Consider the following 18,010-nt stretch of genomic DNA (forward strand, 5'->3'; position numbering starts at 1 on the left):
TGGAAGACCATAGAACGACTGTGCATCAAACACGAAGAGAGGAACGCCAGCGAGGATACAGGCGCCAATCCCTGAATGGTAAGCTACTGTGGTGGCTACCAGGCATTACATATTCTGCCAAAATACCACCAGTTCCTTTTTCCACTTCGACCACTGTGTATTTTTACAATAAATTCCAAAAACACATTTGGAAACATATTTTTTCATTATTAACAGAAGAGTAAAACTACCAGAATGCAAAGTGATGGCTGAATGACCATCTACGTAGTACGTATGCAAAAGAGCTGTGGGTACTAGATCAATGCCAAAACTCTATTTGTTCACTGCAGTGACCTCATGTTAAATGAATATGAACAAGAGCGCTATATGCCTAATCAATAAACTCATGTAAATTTGTAAAATGTAGGGGGGTGCTGTTGAGCAGCCGGCGAAGATGGCTGTCTAGCCTAATGGCTCTGTACCACGGCCGAAATCCGATATATTTGGTGGCGGCACTATCTGTCTAAAACATTTAGAATCGCTGGAGAAGCGAGGGGAGACCCTTGCGCACCTGGTGTCCCGCTCCCGTGACCCGCCGAGCAATCCACCTGGAAAGCAGTGTGGTGCAGCGACTTGATTGGGGCTGTGTGAGTGGCGCGGGTCGCTGGGTTCCAGCTGCGGGAAGCCAAGTGGGAGACCCCGTGCCTCAACGGTCTCTGATAGTAACCTACGAGGTCGGGGAGCAGACCCCTTCCATTGGTGCGTGGGATGCTGGGGGCAACTGCTGCGAGGCGGCACTGCAGAGGTCGGCTGCGAGGGCCCCGGTGCGATTGCTGGTGAGTGAGCAGCCCACCATTTCCCCTGCAGGGCCCTCGGCCCTGTGACCCGAGGAGGGAAGACGAGGAGCGGGCGGACCTGACGGCTGGAGGAACAGGCGAACTGGACGGCTATGTGAGCACACAGATTGAACCAGCACGTGATCTCTGCACCGAGAAACAGTTCACTCAACCTTGCCGGGGGCACATGCGGCGGACACTGGGAGAATCCAGCAAGCCCGAGACTTCCCTGCAGCTCGCCTCAACAGAGATATCATCAGCGGACTAGCAATCAGGAAGTGAGCCCTCGCCCTAATGCTCCTAAGAACGCTCTCACTCCCCAGCAATAAGGTGCATATCAACTCATCCGCTGCCGCCGAACGGCACTTGCTGTCCCGCACCCGGGCCCCCAGACCTTGTGACAATCCTTGGCTGAAATTTCCTGTGGCAATATCGCACCTTCCCCCTGCATCAGGAGGAGCCGCGGCCAGAGAGCTGCTGTTCCATTTCGGCGCAGATCCAGCAGCGACTAGACCAAATAACACGTTCTCCGATCTGGGCTCTGCAGCCAGTGCCCAGCCACACGAGCAGCTGGCCGATTCCGACCTCAGACGTGGTGTACTGACTGCCCAGGGCCAAGGATTTGCTGATTTGCTCAGCAGGCCACTATTAACACCCATTGTACCCCAGATGATGTCTTTTTGAGGCCTGGGCCAGACAACACCACTAGGGGGCGGGACCCCCGGGGATTGAACACTACGAGCAAAGCCCATATAATGAAGTAAAGTCTGGTGTGGGTCTGCGGGCGTGCTGGGGATACCAGGTGCAGCAAGGAGGCAGTCGATTTAATTGACATCCAACAAAGTAATGACAGGTCCTACTTTCCGCAGTCTCAGGGATGGAAGTGTGTTCCACCCTTGCACAGATAGACAGAGTACACGCATAGGCATCAGAAGGTCTTTGCGAGGCACTTGTGTATGATGGTGAGGGCTTTGAATGTTATGCGTTCTCTTATTGGGAGCCAATGGGCGTCCTTTCTTGCCTGGGAGATGTGCTCTCTCTTGGGGATGCCGAGGGCGTCTCTGAGGGCGTTGTTTTGTGCAATCTGTAGTCTGTTAATGTTATTGGCAGAAGTGCTTATGAGAAGGATGTTACAGTAGTCACGTTTTGCTCCAATTGTGGCTCTCGCAATGTTAATGAGATTGCTTCTAGAAAGGTGGGGTTTTACACAGTATGCAGGCACTAACCAGTTGAAACTCCTTGGGTGTGGCGCACACTGCTCTAGCCACCTTGTGCACGCTTCTGTTGGCTAATATAACTAAAGGCTTTGGCAACAAGGAAAAAAAAAACGTCGCTTTCAACAAATTCACTAAAGCAACCCCACGCAAAGATGCCAGCCAGCCAGCAAGATCAACTGCTCCCGGATCACACCGCTGCAGGCACTGAGTCCCACCCCTCTTACCTGACCTATCGGGCATTATGGAGGCCACGGCAAAAGGATTTGCTGCTGTCCATGAGAAACTGGAAGACTTCAATGTCACTGTAGCCTCAATAAAAACCCAGCTAGCCAATGAAGGGGCCCGCATAACGGAGGCGGAAAACAGGATAAGCACTAACAAGGACAATATCCGTTCTCTGCAAGAAACAGTGTGGCTACACTTTCCAATGAGATGAAAGTTACCAAGAACAAGTGTGACTACTTAGAATCACGCTCTCGCAGGAACAATATACGCATCGTAGAGGTCCCCTGAAAATGCACTTAAAGGATGGAGCTGGCTATTGAAAAACTGCTTATAGACCTCCTGGATCAACCAAATCTGTCCCCGCTCTTCACCATGGAGAGGGCAGATAGGGCACCTGCGCCCAAACCAAAGCCAGGAGACTTTCCCGGGCCCATTATTGGAATAATCCTTAGTTACCGGGACAGGGATGCGATACTGCGAATTGCCAGAGAAAACGAAGAACTGGGCTCCCACACTATCTGCATCTTCCCTGACTTCTCGGTCCTGGTACAGTTGGAGCAACGCCAATTCACTGGGGTAAAGAAACGACTTTGTGAAAGAAATTTACAATATGCAATGCTGTTCCCCGTGAGATTAAAACTACAATTGCGGGGCAAACTATACTTCTTCATGTCCCGAGTGAAGCCATTACATTTATTGAGGCACAGATCTCTGTGCCTAATGGTCTGGAATTCCGATTGATGAGTACTGATACTGTACGCACTATACCATTTGTACTATCTGCGAGTTTATTTGTGACAAGTGAAAATGGTAGTTTAAGTTTGCCGTTCACCTTGATACTGGTCTCAGAAAGGGGAAATCCCCCTGTACTCCGGCAAAGGCCGTACAGCTACAGCGCTCCCACAGGCAACTGCTAAATGTGTATGTTCAAGTTGTGGTTTCCTAAGGCCATTTGGCCCAATGGTATGGTTATGGGGAAGGAAGGGGGGGGAAGGTTTACACTGCTGGGTTGGGGGTGGCAATGGGAGAGGGGGGTGGGCGAACAGTTATAAGTTCTTCCCCGGAAAGGTACAGTTATGGTAGCGCCAGTTGCGCTACAAAGGGGAAATGTTTTGTATTAACCATTAAAACACTGACAGGTATGTTATGTATCCACACATGAAATTGCTACTCATTATGGGATACTACTTCACCATGCGGAAATGCCACAACAGCTGACAATCCTAAGCTGGAATGTTAGAGGGTTGGGGAACTTCCCGAAATTCCAGAAAGTGGTCTCCTATACACATAGAAAGCCAATATCCTTTTTTCTTCCGGACACCCATGCAACTGATTCCACATGCCGCAGTATTGCTCCTACGTGGGGACCAAACAGGTACTCCACCTCGTACTCCACACAATCCAGAGGGGTCGCTATACTTATACATAAATCCCTGAAGGTCACAGTCAAGCATTCCCATATTGACCCTGACAGGCGTTATAAAGTTCTGCACTGTATACTTGAAGGGCTAGAGACCATACTAATAAACACATATTGCCTGAACACAGATACCCCTGAATTCTTTTTGAACATACAAATATCAAGGCGGGATACTTAGGGATACCCCAGATGGGGGTGGAGGGGTATGAACCTGATACTTGATTGCACCCTAGACAGATCTATCAGAGCGCCCAGGCCCCAAACCCGAGCGGCCCGTCACTTACTCTCCACTATGCAGATGTACGATCTCCGAGATGCCTGGAGAGCTATATATCCCACAGCCAGGGAATTCTTTTTCTACTCCTCGGCCCACGATATGTCATGTCATCCGTATCGATTTCTTCTTCATCTACAGCTCACTGATGGGGAGGGTGGCTAATGTTGAAATCCGACCCCGCACGCTGTCCGACCACTCCCCGGTGCTCTTAACCCTGAAACATAGAGATATTCCTGAAACTCACACCTGCGTGATGTGGTGTTTCCGGCTAACATCAAAGACGATATTACACCTTTTTTGCATGCAACACAGCTGCGGCCACATCACAAGGCATTAGGTGGCAAGGAAATTAGGAGAGATCTTGACCTATCCTAAAGTAAACTTAAAACACTGCAACAGAGATTCGCTTTGAATCCCGAACCCACAGTATCAGCCCAGATTCACATGGAGCTTGAGAGATTTGAGACCCTTGCGACTAGATAAAAACCCGATTATTTAGCCTTTCCCGCCGCGGCTAGGAGATACGCGAAAGAGATAAGCCAGGAAGAACTGGCAGAGTGGTTCGTTCCGAGAGGGGAGGTGAACATGTAGACGTATACTGGATGCACAGGGCGACAATAAATGGCCTGACGTAGAGGTGGTGGAGGCGTTCAAGGAATTCCATCATAGCCTATATACAGCCTCTTCCCCGTCTAAAGGCATTGCTGACATACGGGCCCTACTCTGTAAAATCACATCGCCGTCCTTGGACTCCCACACCAGGGAAGAACTTGAACTCCCATTTACACTTGAGGAGATTATGGACGTCATTGCATCACTTCCAAGAACAAGACACCAGGCCCAGATGGCCTAACGGCCGAATTTTACCAAGAATACACCGCTTTACTAGCTCCGATCCTTCTTCAGGTGTGGGGGGAGTACCTACTGCCCCACATCCTTCCAGAATCCCTAAGAGAAGCCGTGATCACGGTGTTGCCGAAGCCAGGCCAACCCAAGAACGAGTGCGGTTCCTACAGACCCTTCTCCCTCAAACACGTGTTGGCAGGGCACTAGGAATATACAGACATCTCAAAAACTTGGCCCGAAAAAGAGCATTATTTGATTATTTGATTTTCAAGATCATGATATAGATCTAATGGGAATTAAGCTTTTTCATTTGTACTTTGTACTCAATGTACCTAGATTAATCTAATTAAGACACTTGACCATTTGTCAACTGCACTATATATATAATGTACTCAATGTGTAGGATTCATGCATGACATTTCATATATGTGTATTAAATATGTAGATTATAAAGATTCCTTTGAACGTTTCATTGTATATCTTTTGCTGATGTACATGAGTATATTGGTTAGTCATATAGCTCTCTTGCTCATGTTCTCATAATAGTGCATCTTGCAGAGTGTCTTATGTCCCAAGAGCAGCTTTTCTGCCTGATAAAAAAGGTGTGTTTATATAAATTTTTTAAAACGTTGTTGATTATCGCAGATCTAGCAAGGTGCCGCCAGTTTACATTATTACACTTCAGCATATTAGCTTGCAGTCTGTACACACCAATAACTTCTGATCTTTGGTTCTTTGTGTAGGCGGTTCATCTAGCGCTAACATGCCAGTTTACGGCTGCTTCTGAGAGCTCGGAGACTAAAAGCAAAGAGAGGTTCAGGTGAGTAAGACATGGTGTGCTGTTTCTATGTATAGAATTGGGGTGGCGAGTGAGTTTTTGATGGCTGGCTAGGAGCTTGTAACTAGAATTCTTGCCCTCAGTATTGCTTACTGTCACCTGAACAATGTTAATGGCTGCATGGAGGGTTTTCTTTATGTGCGAGTTTGCCTGTAAGGCAGACTCATTTCAGCAAGTTTTGCTTACTTTCAGAAATGTCTTTGATGGGAGAAATCACTTTTCTGCGTGTAAATAGCAGAGTATTTACAGAGGAGGTCTGTGTTCATGTCAGAGTCATGTTAGGGCCAGACACAAGGTAACATGATGAAACTACATCATGCCACTGCGGGGCAAAGGCATCGCATGACAGCAGCGAGTGTAGCATCAGTAGCCGTGGCTACGGTTATGCCCCAAGAGGTCATGACCTCGGGTCATGCACAGTGAGCTACATAATTGATATCTTTATCTGCAGTGGATAATCAGGGTTATTATATTTTGTTTATTGTATACAGAGCAGTGGAGCACTGCACAGGGTGAGGGTAGTCAATGTTTGGCTTGCATCATTTAACAGTAGTGTAGGTGTAGTACTGCAAGTTCCAGTCTGTGCGTCCATTGGCATTATTGAAAAATCCACGGTTTGAGATGTTTGCGGTGCTGGAGGAACATGCTGGCACTCCTAGCCAACACTGGTTCATGTTTTAGAAGGAGGATATTTTGCGAGTCCTCCATACGCGGGAGAGTTATTTTGGAGCCGGTTGTCAGTTTTGCTGTGCAAGAAGCGTGCGCCACCAGATACAAGGAGCTTAGCTTTGTAGATGATTCATGCAGTCTTGAACAGTATCATGGCATGGAGAGGGCACCAGTCTAGGACGGGGGAGCGATTTCTACTTACCCGTTATCGTGTTAACTTGATAGTGCAGCATTTTATCTCTGGCCGTAACACATAAAAAGGCTGAGGGCCAGATTCTCATGGGTGCAAGGGAGGAGATGCGCTAGTGCGCGCCTGACACTAATATATGCAAGGGGGCTGGACAGCGCATATTAGTGCTAAAGTCTAGCCCTCTAGGAAAATCTCAGGTCACCTCTGTGAATAAGGTGATGTGAGCAGTTCTCAAAGCAGCACACATTAAACCATTGCATTCTCTGTGCTCCTTTCTTTTGCCTTGCTTTCTGAGAATGAGATCCTATATTTGTATTTATTAGGATTTGTACCACAGCGCTCTGCCCTTTGCATGCTTTCCTGGCTCTCAGGTGGATCTGGGCGAGAGGGGGAGGGTGTCATTAGTTGAGAGAACAGGAAAAGGTAAGATTGCAGTGCTTTGTCTTGAGTTTGCAGATCAGAAGGGCCCTGAGCTCTACATACTTGTAAGTGTTCTTGGTCAGAAGTGTTGGAGGCAGCCCAACAAATAAGGGGTATATCAGCCACTTTTACTCCATAAAATAGGGAAATACTCCCAGGAAATAGAAATAGGGAGTAAAAATACTTCCATAAAAAATAGGAAATGGGCACATCGAACTTTTCACTCGAACAGTTCCATGGATGTTTGGACCAGTATTGCACGCACTAACAAAGGACGAAACTACTACTATAACTGCCTGATGGAAAGAAGTAAACGTGTATCTTTTAATGTGCATTATTAACTAGGCGCAAACAAATCATTATTACAAAACATTTCCGTTTTCCAGTTAAAACATATTTCTAAATTCTTCTAATAAATACTCCCATTGGGAATTAGATTTACATTTGTACACCCTAAAAAGTAATTTTAGTCCCAACTTTAAAAAACAGGGAGTAAAATACTCCCACTTACAAATCTTATCTAGAGTTGGAGGCTTTGAAGGCTTTGTGTCCAGAGAGGCGCCCTCGTGCTTAAATTGTGGCCATGTGTTGGCCCGGGGTTGAGTAGTTCAGTTGTAGTATTTTATGACATTTGAGGACGGTCTTTTTTACTTTTTATTTCAAAAGCCTTGTGAGAAAGTCTGTGATATGATATGCCATTTATAACGCGCCCATACAAAAGTGTTTCAAGGCGTGTGTGTGTGTGTTTGTGTCTGGGGAGTGAGGTGGAAGAAACTGGGGGATAGTCGGAAGGTGGGATGTGTGCTTGGAGTTGGTGTAGTGCTTTTAAATTATTGGTTTTGCTGCGGTTTGCATTTTTGAGTTATGGATATTTGGCTTTAGTTGTTGATGCGTGAAGGTGCCTGTTGTTTAGGTTTAGATATTCTGGGAGAGAGAAGGCATCCTCTTATGGTTTTGACGATGCCTTGATGCTATGTCTTCAAGTTATAGGTTCCTAAATGTCGTGTGCTTTGTACTATGAGGTTGGTCAGGTGGTGGTAGGGGGGGTTCTATTATGTTGTGTCTCTGCATGTAAATCGGACTTTGAGGAAGGTTGTTTCTGCTGCTTGATGCGTGTAGGTTAAACCTTATTAAGGTTAAGCGTGGGAGAACCTGTTTCATATTTTATCTTTCCCTGAATTTCAGGTGGTCCTGTAGGTGCGTTCCAGGGTTTGGCCACCTTACTGGAAAAGGCAGTGCTTCCGTTTATTTCTCTGCAGGTTTCCTATAGTTTGCCCATTTTTGATCTTGGGTCTCTGGTTGGTGACTAGAGTGAGATTACCTTTTTGGAGGCTTTCCACTCCTTGACCTCCTAGAGATCTGCGGCCGATGTAGAGGGCTTTAAACTGGATCCTTTTTTGATTGGTAGCCAGTGGACTGCTCTGGGATCTGATGCCGTGTGTTGCTTCCTGTGGAGTATGTATGAGTTGTTGCCTAGTGGCTGTGTTTTGGATCCGTTGAGGGTTTTGTGGGATTGCCCGGCGTATATAGGTAAATGCTGTTTGAAAGACTCGGTGAGAGGACCGCCACCACTCGCTTGTGAAGGAGAGGACGGGCATAATCCTGACTGGGCGTTAGTGTTGGCAGTGCAGGGTGGTGGTGCGAGTTATGGTTGCATAGCTTACCATAACTGCCACATTTCTTGGGTTTTTTCATTTTACTTGTAACCATAGTGTCCCTTTTTAATAAAGTTTTGTCCCTGAATTGGATAGGTTTTTGTTAATGCAACTTAACCAGAATGTCCCTAATGAAACTTAACCAGAATGTCCCTTTTAACAACGTTTTTCACTGAATATATGTATATGGCAGAAAGCGTGTTGCTTATACAATTCTACACCGTTCTGCCAATCTATACCAAATTGCGCATAGTTACATGTTAGCACCCAACCGATATGACTGGCTACATGACATTTTCAGACCCCACCCCTTTCCCCAGATTTCACGGGTTGCCTAATATCGGCGAGGCATCAATGATCTCTTAGAAGGACCGGACAGGGCTAATTTTAAGCATCTCGAAGCAAGAAACTAAATTTCTAACGGACTCGAAAACCATATTTCAAGGCCCTAGGACGCTCCGTTTTCGCGATATTTCCACTGCAAGGCACCACAACACACAGCACCGCGCCAGGGTGAGCCGACACATGGGGAGAGCACACAATTTGTCCTAGTATGCCGCAGCATGCCAACTCTTGCCTGCCCTCATGACATTTGCACACCCCACCCCATTCCCCAGATTTCACGGATGCCTTAAATCGGCGAAACATCAATGTGGTTGTAGAAGGCTGAGACAAAGCTAATATTTAGGGTCTTGACGCGAGAAATAAAACCTGAAGGTGACATTTTTTTTTCAGAGACCTAGGACGCATCGTTTATGAGATATTTGCACCGCAGCAGCACGCATCACAGCGCTAGGGTGAGGCTACAGGTGGGGAGAGAGCACAGTAAGTCCCAGTATGCTGCAGTACACCAACACTCGCCTCCTCGCCACATCTGGCCCGGGGTATAAATAACCTATATGCATTCTCATAACATCACACAATCCGTTAGTCACAGGTGGTATGTGAGTGCTTCAAAACAGGAAAAATAAATCATTGATTTACAAAAATGAATGAGAGTGTTTCTATGTATCTGCACAATCCGTGCAGAGAACAGGAACTTTTTGCTAGCTGAAAATGTAACTGATCACACAGGCAAATGCTTTTGATGGAAAACCTATGACCTGCATATATCTGTGCAAATGATGCTCAACCCATGAGCTGATCGCAAACTCTGTGACATTCTCTCTTATCAACCTGTTGCTTTCACAAAGCCGACTAGATGTTTATGCAAAGCAATGACCGATAATTACATCCAGTCTTTACATCTACAGACTTACTACAATATCATACTCTGTGTTAGTTTCCAGAGATCGCTTTTTTCTAGGATTAGGAATGCATTATACATAGACACCTGGGGAAAGAGCTGGAAAATCAGGAGCCTGGCACACAAGCAATTCTGCAAGCAGCCGCTCGCATTTCATGCTGGCCAGCTGCTCCTCTGCAAGCCTTAACCGTGTCCTTGCAGGTATTGCCCCAGGCCGAGTATCACTGGACTGCCTTATCTCAGCCTCTAATCCAAGTAGACCCTGCAGCAAGCCCCCCCTGCCCACTCACCTATGCACCTCGTGGAGAACCTCCTGGTCTTGGAAACAGTTTTTCCAGTCGTGGACATATGTGTAATTTCTTTATAAAGGAAGCATGAATTGCACAAAGCCTGGTTCCCCCTTTAATAACAAACTAACAAGTACCAGCACCCAAGATGGTTGTGCTTATAGCGATAAATACTGCTTTTGTTGCCATGCAGGGCTGAAATAATGTGCTTGGTCCTATCTGGCTCTGGTTTAAGAGATGTTATGATATGGCATTTATAACGCGCCTATACACAAGTGTTTCAAGGCGCGACGAGGCAAGGGAGACAGACAGCGATCCTACTATGCCAGGTGTCATTCAGATCGTGCAAGTACATGGGAAGGGGAAGGAGGAGAAGTGTGGGAGGGGAAGGGGGAGAGGACAGTGCAGTACATGGGATAAGACAATAAATAACAATAAGTAAAAGTACGGCCAGCGGACGGCAAGTGAAAGGGTAAGTGCAGACGTCCAGTGTCAAGTGCTGGAAGTGGGACCGTAGGGATACAGAAAACAGTCACCAAGTACAGGGGTTGCAAGGAAGGCAGTGCAGGAGTGCGACTGGCGAAGGAGTGGACCTGGGCCTGAGATCAGAGGGTGGCCAGGTAACCAGTGCAGTTTCAGTGTCAGCCAGGAAAACAGCAGGGGAGAGGAGAAAAAGCAGACGAAAAAAGAAAGGTTTTGAGATGCTTAGGGAACCGAAGATGATTCTCCTCAAGTTTCAGGGAGGTAGAGAGGCTGTTCCAGAGGGAGGCCGCAGCCGAAGAAAGAGATCTACCACCAACTCATTGCTTAGAGAAACAACTGACCCTAAGGGAATTGGATACAAATGAGCGAAGAGCTCGAGAAGGAAGGTATTTAGAAAGAGAGAGTTGAAGGTATTGAGGCCCCAGGCCCCAGAAGGCCTTGTGGACGATGCAGAGGGTTTTGAACTTAATCCTCGCAGCCACTGGGAGCCAGTGCAGAGATTTCAGTCCTGGAGAGATACGATCCCAGGGCTTGAGGCCAAGGACAAGTCTTGCAGTCCTGTTCTGGATAAGTTGCAGAGGGCGGAGAGTAGAAGCAGGCAGATTTAGAAAGAGGCTGTTGCAATAGTCCATACTGGAGAGAACCAGAGCTCTGGAGACGGGGAGCTTCTGGGGGAAGGAGAGGAAAGGTAGGATAGTGAGTGGTGGAGAACCTATTCCCAGGTTCACTAGTTTTGTATATTTGGAATCTGTTTTACTGAGAATTGTACGAGGATGAGACAGGCATTGGGTGGCTTGTCCTGTTTTCAAAACGATTGTTCTGGGGAGCCACTCAAGCTAATTCTTGAAGTTTACAGGGCACAAACCAAAACAGCCACCAACTATGGGGCTGCTCCGTGGGGCTTTGAAAAGATTTTAAGTATTGAAAAAGCGGAGAATACCTTTCTATAAAAACTGCTTGGGTTACCTCAGTCAGTGCCAAATTCCGGCACCCACTTAGAGGTTGGGTGCCCCCATATTGGTGATGAATGGGTAATGGCCCCTCTTGCGCACTGGCTGGCATTATGGTCAAACCAGAAAGCTGTTCTCTCACATAAAATCTTAATTGCATTGGTGAAAAGCCCGGCTATAAAGAAAATACCGTGGCTTATGTATATTCAGAAATGTGTGAGCCAGTTAAATTGTGTTAGTCTCATCTGCCCTCCAGCCTTTTTGATTCTGTGTGATGTGAGGGCTCACAAACAATTGTTTAAAACCATCCTCGTGTCAAACAGAGAGTTCTCTGAATTGGGCATCAGTGCAAACAGAAGGCATGTTGTTCTAACCACTGCAGACACCATCCAGCCGTATTTGTTACATAGTAACCAACCCTATGACCGCTGGGCGCTCACCAGAGCGCGCTTTGACTGTCTATGGTTGGGGGCCCGAACAAAAAATTGGTCTCACAATGTTCAACCTGAGGCTTGTCCTTGTTGTCAGTGCCCAGTGGAGGACCTTTTGCATTTTGTGCTCTTTTGCCCTACCTACTTGGACTTAAGGAGGAAAACACTCTTGCCAGTATTGAGGCCTGCTGGAATGTCTCAAGCCAGGCCGGCCCTTTGTTATCTTCTGTCTGCTGCTACTTTACCCGTCGCTTGGGGCTTGGTGGACTATTTGAGAAAGGCCTGGCATCGGAGAACCAACATTTTTCTCAATAATTGACTGAACTCTGATAATTTGTTGGATACTCAGGCACTCCCTCGGTAGTTCTGAATTTGTATACACACGCACTTTTTTAACCTTATTATCTTACCTAATGAGTTTTTATCACTATGTCATGTATTTTGCATTGTATTTTATTCTCTATTGTTGTTTATGGAAAATGTGTTTCCGAATAAACATAATATGATGATGAATACCTCTGAGGAGGTGCAGCTGGTAGTGTGACTTCTTAGAGATGTCAGCGATGTGAGGAAAGAAGGAGAGTGTTGAGTCGAAGATGACCCCGAGATTTTTAGCCTTGCAGGTGGGAGCAAGAAGGGGGGCCAAGAGAGGCCGGCCAGAGAGCTGCAGGAAAGGAGGGAGCGGGTGTGCCGGTGATGAGAATCTCAGTCTTACTGGCATTAAGGCAGAGGTCAATGGCAGCACACCTTACCTGGATAGCATACAGACAGTCGGAGATGAGGGAAGTAGAGGAGGAGGCCAAGGGTACTGAAGATGAGCTGAGTGTCATCCGCGTAGCACTGAAATCTGGGGCAGAGAGCAGCTATGCGGTGGGCCAGGAGTGACAGGTATTGGTTGAACAGCCAGGGAGAGAGGTTAGGCCCCTGGGGGACACCACAGGTAGAGAAAAAGATAGCAGAGAGGAAGGACCCAAGTTGAACTTGGGAGGGTCGGTTGGAAAGAAAAGAAGTCAGCCACGCCTGAGCCTGACCAGTGATACCCAGGTTATCATGGAGACGATTGAGCAGGATGGCATGGTTGACAGTATCAAAGGCTGAAGAGAGATCAAGCAGGTTGAGGACGCAAGGGGTGTTGGAGTCAAGGTTGGAGAGCAGGTCTTCACGGATGTTCAGGATAGCATTTTCCGTGCTTCTGGCAGCTCTGAAGCCAGACTGATGGTCATGAAGACAACCAACAGATTCAGTGTGGATATTAAGCTGGGAGATGGACAGTTTCTCCAGGAGCTTGCCCAGGAAGGGAGTGATGGAGATGGGGCGATAGATGTAACCGGTCTTGCCCTCCCCTCAAAAGTTGTAATTAACGCTAAATTGAAAACAGGTGATTTCGAAGATGGGTAACAACGATCTTGTCCACCTGAAATTGACCATCACCCTACCTGCTGCAACACTATACTAGGTTCTTGGTCTCCATTATGACTTCACTTTAACATTCTGAACGTTTGGATTAATGAAACATGGGAACTTGAGCAGATGATGGGGCAATCATACAGTATACGGGACAAGGCCCCATGCAACAGTGACTGCACCCAGCTACATAGAGCCGTGCACTGAAAACTGTGTTCAGAGCATTTATAGTTTATTTATTTATTGGTGTCCATTTATGCAGCTAAACTTTACCTTGTACACATGCTCAACTCACAAATGTCTTTCTTCAGAGGTGCACAAAAATGCTGCATTATTGCTCATTTTACTGTTTGGGATTTTGATAAAGTTATTGTTAGTTTATTGGGTGCATATTTGACCAAACATGGAAAATAGGTGTCCACCGCCTAGAAGAGGAACAAAAAAAAGACTACCTGGTAAGAGGAAGAAAAAGTGAAGTACTTCAAGCACTAAAATTGGCAAATCGATCTGCATATGTTAAGGTTTGTCTCTGTGAAAAGAAAATGATTTGATGAAACAGAAACATGGAATTAAAAGCCAAAGAAAAGGTGGAAAACCTTGATGTCTGCCTCGGCTGCTAAAGAGCAGAACAGAGGGCGTCCCTTTGAATCAGCAGTTGCAGAAGATGTGCAGTGTAACGCCTTTTCCTCCCTATAAAAGGATGATTGATTCAACTTTATTTTCTCTAATAATGATTACATTATTCAGAGTTATCGTGACAGCCAAGACACATTAGGCCCTCTCCAGTTTACAATCCTTGAAGTTCATGTATCATTCTGTAGCCGCCCTAAGCACAATGCACCGAGCCCAGGTGCGCTCCCTGTCGATCTGTTAGTTAGAAGCAACTGTTTGGGCCCTGTATCTTCAACTATTATTTCTTGTCTTCATTAATATATGTAGAGTCCCTGACTCATGTAATAAGTCAGTCAATCAACCTACAGATGAGCAGCAAGTTTAGGTGCCAATACAGGTCCAAACTCACAAGCACATCTCATCAAAGGGACCCCACTCCACTATACACTGGATAAGGAATCCACCAGAAGTGTCTGTGGGTTTTGGCTTTGAAAGGAAAACCCACATCAGCCTAACATGTATTTAGTGAACATGCAAGATGTGCGCACAACCTTCCACCCTCTCACCCAAAACAGCATGCGAAGTCCCCCACACCTCACATGCAGGAAGCCCCCCGCCCTCTCCTGCTTCCTTGCTCTGAACCAAGGGACCCTGAGTGTGTGTAGCCGGAACAATCCCTGCAGTGTTATTTATTAGGCATGAATGAACTTGCAGGTGCTCTGTCAAATGATGTCAGTGTCCAGATTCTACTCTTGACTGGTGTCCTGGCCGTGCCTCGGAAGAAGTGCATATATCCTCCCAGAGTCACCTGGGACGCAACCCAAGAGTCGTCCACATAAGCACTCCGTTCAGTGGAGCAAAGCCCCCACCAGTAAGCTGCTGACCACCCCCTCCCCCCTATATCTCCGGTGTCTAGCTGTTTGACCCACCAAATCCTGATACCTGCAAATGGGGTCTTCTAATTTAAGACTCTTAGTGTATGTCTCCGTTTTTCTTACTGTTCTCTACCTTATAGTTTATCATGTTTTCCTGCTTGCTATTTATTATTTTTTATGTTTATTTATTCTATTTTGTTGTACCTTGTTCATGTTTTCTGTAGCAATCTGAGGCCTGTGGGCATGTAGCGCTTTATAAAAAATAAAAACAACAAAAAAAACAACAAATAATAATCTGTGGGATCAAAGGTAGTAACAGTAATCGAGTTTGGTGGTAATTCGGTGGATTTGCCGCCTAATTACCATCAAACCCATGAGGCCCAATGTGTGCAAGGACATCAGCACCATGTGTGTTACCTTGGCATGGCTGGCAAGAAACTGCACAAACGGTAGATTTGGCTACACAATACTCAATATCATGGCATAACAGGGCAAAGCAAAGAGTTTCACTTATTCTCCTGTAGGGCAGTTCTCTATATGGCCCACACAACTTTGGTGACTGGAGACAACAGGGAAGGAAATTAATAACTCTGTTAAGGTGATTCCTCTATATTAGTAGAGATTTGCCTTGGATCACCCACCTTAAAGATTGAAGCTGGGCTTTTACCCACTCTAGAGTTTAGAAAATTTAACACATACCTTTTACGCTCCACATGGTACAAATAAAAAAAGTTTGAATTTCTAGGCCTAAAATAACACTGTTTTCTAGAGTAGAGCTCTAAAGTTTCCCGTTGCTGTACGTCAAAAGGCCATCCTGTCCTGTTTTTTGGACTTCCAGTTTTCCTAAATGTTACATTTGAAACACCTGTGTATAGGCGCGTTACAAATACCATATCATATCATATCATACATGGGAAAGAAAAACAGGACTACATGGTCTTATGAAACCTCAGGGCTATGATGGAGTTTATGGTCCAAATATACCTATATCATATTAAAGCAACTTTACAATATGTTTATCAAAAAAGAAACATTTTAATTCAAACACATTTTGTTTTAGCTTTATTTGCCGCACCCTGAACGGACAACTAGAAATCCCAGAATGCAAAATAATCCATGCCTGAAAAAGATCTTCTTCTCGGACCACAGTAGTAATGTCACTCACATAAAGATGACATCTTTCACCTACTTACAGCTGCTCTTATTCATGATGTTGATAACAAGTGCCTCTCCACGGAAAGCGACATCTTTTTTGCCTGTCCAGGTAGGCAGCACAACTAACGTTTAAAAGGGGATCATTACTGTGCTGCTTTGCATTTTTTTAAGTGAATATGTATTTGCTCTGTAATGGAATCTGAAGGGTCTTTCAGAGGTAAAGGTCTCAATAGTGCCAAATTCTTAAAACATTTGCCACTGATGGGTCCTTTCCACCTGAAACACCCCCCTCATGGCTTGTTATGTAGCAAACAGGTGGAGTAATTGCAGGTCATTAAGGTGTGTCTGATGTGAGAAACCTGAAGGTGTCTCACCCGCTAGTCCCCGGGGATCTGTCATCCAGTTGGCCAGGACACGACCATCGCTATTGGAGCCAGTTCCTGCGGGTGGACCAGTGCGGGAGGAGCGCCTGGATGATGGGTCTTCGGGGAGTGGAAGTGGGACACCGAAGTGTAAGATGCGGTATCCCCTTGCTTATAACACCTTTTCCGCATCCTACGAAGTAGGATACTTAAAAACTCTACACATCCCACCCCCTTTTCAAACACAAACACTTTCTCACACTGTGAGCGACAACAGACTAATACCAAAGCCGAATTCCTGACATGTCCCAATACAATGGTCAGGCAATTACTGATCATTACGCACACCTGACTTGCATCACACTTCCCCACACAGATAAAAGGTGGAGCACAAAAGCACACTCTCAGCAAGGCAAAGCACACAAGGAGAAAGGTGGCGACATCAGAGAGGGTTGCAAGGAGGGAAGTGCCCTTGACCTTTTCGGACCGATACCTTCACGAACCTTGGAAAATAAGAAACCTAAGACCGGGGACTAAAGCTGAAGAAACCTGCATTGTATGTCAGTTACCTGGGGCCCTCCCGCATCGATAAGCCAGGCGAGGAGGAACGATTGCCGCTGTGGTACTGTCCTTGGCTCCTACATCAAAGCAGCGCCAGTAAAGACAGTGCAGCCGGTGAGTCAGAGAGACTGATACCAGATCTACTTGTGTTAGAACCAAGATTGCAAGAGCCAACATTGTAGGAAGAAATCTAAAGAGAACTGTGTGTGAAAAGTATGTAACGAGTGACACGAATATAATTGAAAACCAGAGGAGTAACTGAACATGTGGAAGCCAAGAAAGATACTGCAGACAGAGTGGTCCGACGCCACGTGGGTGCTGTGAGAAACCTGCCGGTGTCTCGCTAGTTAGTCCCCGGGGATCTTCCATCCAGGAGGCCAGGACACGGACATCGCTATTAGATCCAGTTCCCTGGGGGTGGACGAGTGAGGGAGGATCACCTGGACGGAGGTCCTTGGGGAGTGGGACACCGACTGGTGAGATGCAGTATCCCCCTTCTTTCGACACCTTTTCCCCATCCTACCTCGTAGGATATTTCAAAACACTGCCCTTCCCCCTTTTTCCGACATGAACACTTTCGCACAACACGAAAGACAACGGACTATCACCAGAGCCGTTTACCTGACATGTCCCAATACTAGGGTCTGGAAAAGTCAGGCAATTGACCAGAATCTCACCCACACCTGACGTCCCTTTCCCTTCCCCAGAGGGATAAAAGGTGGAGCATAAGCGCACAGGATGATCAAGGCAGTCCGCACGACGTGAGAGCTAATTCAGTACAGTAGTTCAGGAGGAGGCGAAAGACTGTGTACAATCCTTTGTTATATCCTGTATGTGCAATTTATGTAACTCTACCATTCCTAAGACAATGCACCCAGTTACCTAAGAGTATGGCTGCGCTTTACAAATAAACCAACTAACTAAACTAACTGACTAACTGTGCATACTGAGAGGGTGACAAGGAGAGAAGCGACCTTGCCCTTTCTGACCAAGGCCCATGTACTCCGCAGATGGAAACTTGAGACTGAGAACAATAGCCACTGTGTATTGCAGCAGGTCTCAGCAGTACACA

The 18,010-nt window shown here is 46.3% G+C and overlaps 1 pseudogene; it reads left to right on the forward strand.

Annotated features, from left to right (window-relative positions):
- Positions 1 to 18,010, forward strand: part of LOC138467393 (zinc finger protein 208-like) — a 419,830-nt pseudogene that overhangs the window by 25,194 nt on the left and 376,626 nt on the right.

The sequence above is a fragment of the Ambystoma mexicanum genome, chromosome 4q (genome assembly GCF_040938575.1).
Source record: "Ambystoma mexicanum isolate Mex_15411 chromosome 4q, UKY_AmexF1_1, whole genome shotgun sequence".
Classification (NCBI taxonomy): Eukaryota; Metazoa; Chordata; class Amphibia; order Caudata; family Ambystomatidae; genus Ambystoma; species Ambystoma mexicanum.